The sequence below is a fragment of the Cervus elaphus genome, chromosome 17 (genome assembly GCF_910594005.1).
Source record: "Cervus elaphus chromosome 17, mCerEla1.1, whole genome shotgun sequence".
NCBI classification, from domain to species: Eukaryota; Metazoa; Chordata; class Mammalia; order Artiodactyla; family Cervidae; genus Cervus; species Cervus elaphus.
The window spans coordinates 22,794,695-22,800,694 of NC_057831.1; positions in this window are offsets into that span (position 1 = coordinate 22,794,695).

Genomic DNA, 6,000 nt, shown 5'->3' on the forward strand with positions numbered 1-6,000 from the left:
CTAAATTAATGGTAATAACAAATTGAGAGGAAGAAATGAACAGATGGGAAGCAACCATATGCTTGTGTCACACACTTAATTGATAATAATTAAGTAATTATGGAATGGAAGAAAATGCTAATTCAGATGTCTATGGCATTTGAAATGCCTGTTTATAAAACGGTGTCGTTTATAATGGATACTGTTCCACTTGGCCCCTGAATTAGCTACAAGTATTGAGGGCAAAGGATAGAAATCACTCCAGTGTTTTCTAAGGCAACCTCAAGCACTGACCACATTTATTAAGCATTTAGAAAATACACAGATTCTGTGACAAATATGGAATTAATAAACATAAATTTTATGTTTTACATAAACATAAAATCTTCTTATTCTTGGTCTCAGGACAGCATGAGGTGCTACTAGCTATTGAGATGTTTATGAATGGTGATGGATGTTATATTAGTAGTACCTCTCAGACATGGCTTGACTACTTTTTGGAATTTAGACTAGTTGCTCATTCATATAGGGAAGTCAGGCAAGGTCTGGGTTCAAAACATCATTCATGTTCTAAGAACAACAGTGTTACGACTCCCGAATTTTTCCTTTTTCTGTTTCTCTTTTACCTAATCTACTCTTTTCTATCTTGTCATTATAAGTAGATGTCTTTCTTTGCTTGTCCAACTCTCTTAAGAACTTTACTTCACATTAGAGGACTGTTTCCTCTTAATTTATTTATCCTACAGGTCAATAATTAGAATGATAAACCAATTTCCTATTGCTGCAACTAGTTTGCTTCTTTCAATGGAGAAAAAAGAAAAGGAAGAAGCCAGCTAGCAACACTGAATTGCAGTGATCTTTAAAATGTTATTTTTACTGTCATTTTGTTTTATTATCATAGTACCTGCCTTGTATAAACAAATTTGACATTGATCTTCCTTAAACATTTTTATGGTAAGGTAATACATTAGATAGAATTTATAGAAATTCCTACTCGGTTACAGAATTGATTCCCCAAACTACCTGAAGCAAGCAAATTTCCAGTACTGGATAAAATTCAATTAAACACCCGGTGTCAAAGAATACTAACGTTTATTTTCATTAAGGCGGGTAAATAAACATGTGCAATACCACAAGATGTGCCTTTGAGGCATAAAAAATGATTGGCCTCCCTCACTTGAATTTCATCACAGAATCTGAAATCTATGACAGGTAATATGCTACCTGATAAACAAGTTCAAGAAAATGTTTCCTGAATTCAGTTTCTACAGCTGCTATAACAAAGTACTAGAGAAAGAGACCTGATGGCTTAAACAACAGAATTTTGCTTTTTCTCACAGTTCTGGAGGATATAAATTCTAGATCAAGGTGCTAGCTGCATTGGTTTCTTCCGAGCCTCCTTTCATTGACTTGTAAATGGCAACTTCTCCATATACTTTCGCATGGTTTTTGTGCTGTATTTTTTTCTAAGTTCAAATTTCTTCTTCTCATAGGGAAACCAATCATGCTGGATTAGGGTCCACCCTAATTACCTCCTTCTAATTTAATTACCTCTTTAGAAACCCCATCCCCAAATAAAGCCACATTTTGAGGGATTGGAGGTTAGGACTTCAACATATCAATTTGGGGGAACATAGTTCAACCATTAACATATCCTAAGAGGTTAGAACATCTGGTAAATCATTTTTACTTTAAAATATTCTTATGGCAATTGTCTACAGGTGCATGCATTTTTAAAAAATTAGTGATCTCAGTCATTTGAGTGGGCTTCCTGGGTGACTCAGACAGTAAAGAATCCACCTGCAATGCAGGAGACCCCGGCTCAATCCCTGGGTTGGGAAGATCCCCTGGGAGAGGGCATGGCAACCCACTCCAGTATTTTTGCCTGGAGAATCCCATGGACAGAGGAGACTGGCAGGCGCAGTCCATGGGGTCACAGTCAGACACGACTGAGCGACTAAGCACACATAGCTGATTTACAATGTTGTTTCCAAGGATATACTGTTTGGCACAGGGAATAATAGCCATTATTTGGAATAACATTTAGTGGAGTATAATCTATAAAAATAACCCTTTGAGAGACAAAAACAAAAAGTCCAATACTTGCTTGACTTTTATACACAGATTTCTTTAACTCCCTTTCTCATAGTCTTTCCCCACGTTTGCATAAGATTTGGTAGAAAGCATATTTTCTAAGTAACATATGGAACACTAATGACATCCCAGGCTCCAAACCAAGTATTTTATCTTATTTAAAAACATAACCAGTAATAAATGAAGCATTTTATGTTATTATTTTCCATTTCACACAAAAAGAATTTAAAACAGTGTAAATAATTTGTCAAAGATTAACAAAAAGTAGCAAGTGTAGAGGCTTGATTTCAAACCCTGGGTATCTAACTCCATAGTCATTTTCTTAAGCTCTGCATTCTACTACTTCTACTGGGAATCAAATCTCATCAAAATTTGAAGAAGAATGCATTCAGTCTTCAGTATCATGTGAGTTGCAGGTTTTCACATACATCCTTTATCAGACTGAGGAGAGTGTTTTTTTCCTACTCTGCTGAGAATTTTTTCCTCCCATAAATTATATTGAACTTTGTCAACTGCTTTTTTTATCTACTAAAATAATCATAACCTTTTCTCTTTTATTTTGGTTTTTGGTGCAGTGGAGTCTACTTGGTTTGGACCTGGCATGTCATTAGTGTTCTACACATTACTTAGAAAATATACTTTCTACCGAATCTAGGCAAACTTGGGAAAAGACTGTGAGAAAGGGGGTTAAATTATACTTTTTCACTGCAATAATTTTCAGAGATAAGAATGAAGAAGATACAGTAAATATTTTTTGAGTTAACATATAGAACTTGAAGATTTTATATTACTAAAGCAGAGCAGCTTTACTGAGGGGCATTACTATAGTATCAGCAAGTAGGTATATCTAAGCCATAGTTAGACTTTCTTGTTTAAAGGACAAACTTTTGTGCTAAGTGAAAATATATACAGACATTTGTAACCCTGCTCCTGATGATGTGGCTTAACAGACATTAGTCTCCTCTGGGGTCAAGCATAGGGATTTTTTGGAGGGGGATGGGGTGGGTTAGGGTTGGAAAAGGAAGAATTTGAGAGCTAATTCTCTGAAAAATAGCTAATGTAGATATTTTTTGCCTTGTGCTACAATTAGGCTCACTCTAGTAAACATCGATACTAATTACTTGAGCTATTCACAGAAGAAGCCACATAAATCTTCAATGAGAGTTTCAGCCACAAGGGTCTAAAGCTGGATAGAAAATCATAGTTATAAATTTTTAGTCATAGTGAGACTTCTTACTCTGGTACTATTTAGGACATAAGTTTCTAGCTGAATTCCTCAGAAATATTTACATTTTATTTAATATTAGGTACTAGATGCTTAGCTTTCTTGACCTGGCTATGTCTGGCTTGACTTCTCTTATTTTTCTGCCATTGACCCATGTTTGATTATAAGAACACAGGAGGAAACACTTCAACAACATTCGTAGGCCAAAGCAGGGTATATGGGTATATGGAATATGTTTATTCAAGGACCCATAGAAGCAAATAAGGTAGAAAAGTCTCAAATATGGGGATCCTTGAAGTAACAGCTCAGAGAATGTAGCAATAGTTGTTGCAATGCAAGTGTTGTAATTCCATGGCACACTAGGCACCCCTTGGAAACACTAGTCAGTACAGTCCAGTCGCTCAGTTGTGTCCAACTCTTTGCGACCCATGGACTGAGGCACGCCAGGCTTCCCTGTCCATCACCAACTCCAAGAGCTTACTTAAACTCATGTCCATTGAGTCAATGATGCCATCCAGCCATCTAATCTTCTCCCCTTCTCCTCCCAGCTTCAATCTTTCCCAGCATCAGGGGCTTTTCAAATGAGTCAGTTCTTCCCATCAGGTGGCCAAAGGATTGGAGCTTCAGCTTCAGCATCAGTCCTTCCAATGAATATTCAGACTGATTTCCTTTAGGATTGACTGGTTGAACCTCCTTGCAGTCCAAGAGACTCTCAAGAGTCTTCTGCAACACCACAGTTCAAAAGCACCAATTCTTCGGCACTCAGGTTTCTTTATAGTCCAACTCTCCCATCTGTACATGACTCCTGGAAAAACCACAGCTTTGACTAGACGGATCTTTGTTGGCAAAGTAATGTCTCTGCTTTTTAATACGCTGTCTAGGTTGGTCATAGCTTTTCTTCCAAAGAGCGAGCATCTTAATTTCATGGTTGCAGTCACCATCTGCAGTGATTTTGGAGCCCAAGAAAATAAAGTCTGTCAATGTTTCCATTGTTTCCCCATCTATTTGCAATGAAGTGATGGGACCAGATGCCATGATCTTGGTTTTCTGAATGGTGAGTTTTAAACTAACTTTTTCAGTCTTCTCTTTCACTTTCATCAAGAGGTTCTTTAATTTTTCTTTGTTCTCTGCCATAAGAGTGGTGTCATCTGCATAACTGAGGTTACTGATATTTCTCCTGGCAATCTTGATTTCAGCTTGTGCTTTATTTAGCCCAGCATTTCTCATGATGTACTCTTCATTCAAGTTAAATAAGCAGGGTGACAATATACAGCCTTGACGTACTCCTTTCCCAATTTGGAACCAGTCTGTTGTTCCATGTCCAGTTCTAACTGTTGTTTCTTAACCCGCATACAGATTTCTCAGAAGTCAGGGAAGGAAGTCTGGTATTCCCATCTCTTTAAGAATTTTCCACAGTTTGTTGTGATCCACACAGTCAAAGGCTGTGGTGTAGTCAATAAAGCAGAAGTAGGTGTTGTTTTTGGAACTCTCTTGCTGTTTCAGTGATCCAACGGATGTTGGCCATTTGATCTCTGGTTCCTCTGCCTTTTTTTCTTCTCTGCCTTTCCTAAATCCATCTTAAACATTTGGAAGTTCACATTTCACATACTGTTGAAGCCTAGCTTGGAGAATTTTGAACATTACATTTCTAGCATGTGAGATGAGTGCAATTGTTCAGTAGTTTGAACATTCTTGGGCATTGCCTTTCTTTGGGATTGGAATGAAAACTGACCTTTTCCAGTCCCATGGCCACTGCTGAGTTTTCCAAATTTGCTGGATATTGAGTGCAGCATTTTAACAGCATCATCTTTTAGGATCTGAAATACCTCCACTGGAATTCCATCACCTCCACTAGCTTTGTTCATAGTGATGCTTCCTAAGGCCCACTTGACTTTGCATTCCAGGATGTCTGGCTCTAGGTGAGTGATCACACCATCATGGTTATCTGGGTCTTTTGTGTAGATCTTTTGTGTATAGTTCTTCTGTGTATTCTTGCCACCTCTTCTTAATATCTTCTGCTTCTGTTAGGTCCATACCATTTCTGTCCTTTATTGTGCCCATCTTTGCATGAAATGTTCCCTTGGTATCTCTAGTTTTCTTGAAGAGATCTCTAATCTTTCCCTTCTATTGTTTTCCTCTATTTCTTTGCATTGATAACTGAGGACGGCTTTCTTATCCCTCTGCACTATTCTTTGGAACTCTGCATTCAGATGGGTATATCTTTCCTTTTCTGCTTTGCCTTTAGCTTCTCTTCTTTTCTAAGCTATTTGCAAGGCCTCCTCAGAGAACCATTTTGCTTCTTTTTCTTGGGGAAGATCTCGATCACTGCCTCCTGTACAATGTCACAAACCTCCATCAAGAGTTCCTCAGGCACTCTGTCTATCAAATCTAATCCCTTGGATCTGTTTGTCACTTCTACTGCATAATCATAAGAGATTTGATTTAGGTCAAACCTGAAAGGTCCTGTGGTTTTCCTTACTTTCTTCAATTAAAGTCTGATTTTGGAAATAAGGAGGTCATGATCTGAGCCACAGTCAGCTCCCAGTCTTGTTTTTGCTGACTGTATAGAGTTTCTCCATCATCTGCTGCAAAGAATATAGTCAATCTGATTTTGGTATTGACCATCTGGTGATGTCCATGTGTAGAGTCTTCTCTTGTGTTGTTGGAAGAGGAAGTTTGCTATGATCAGTGCATTCTCTTGG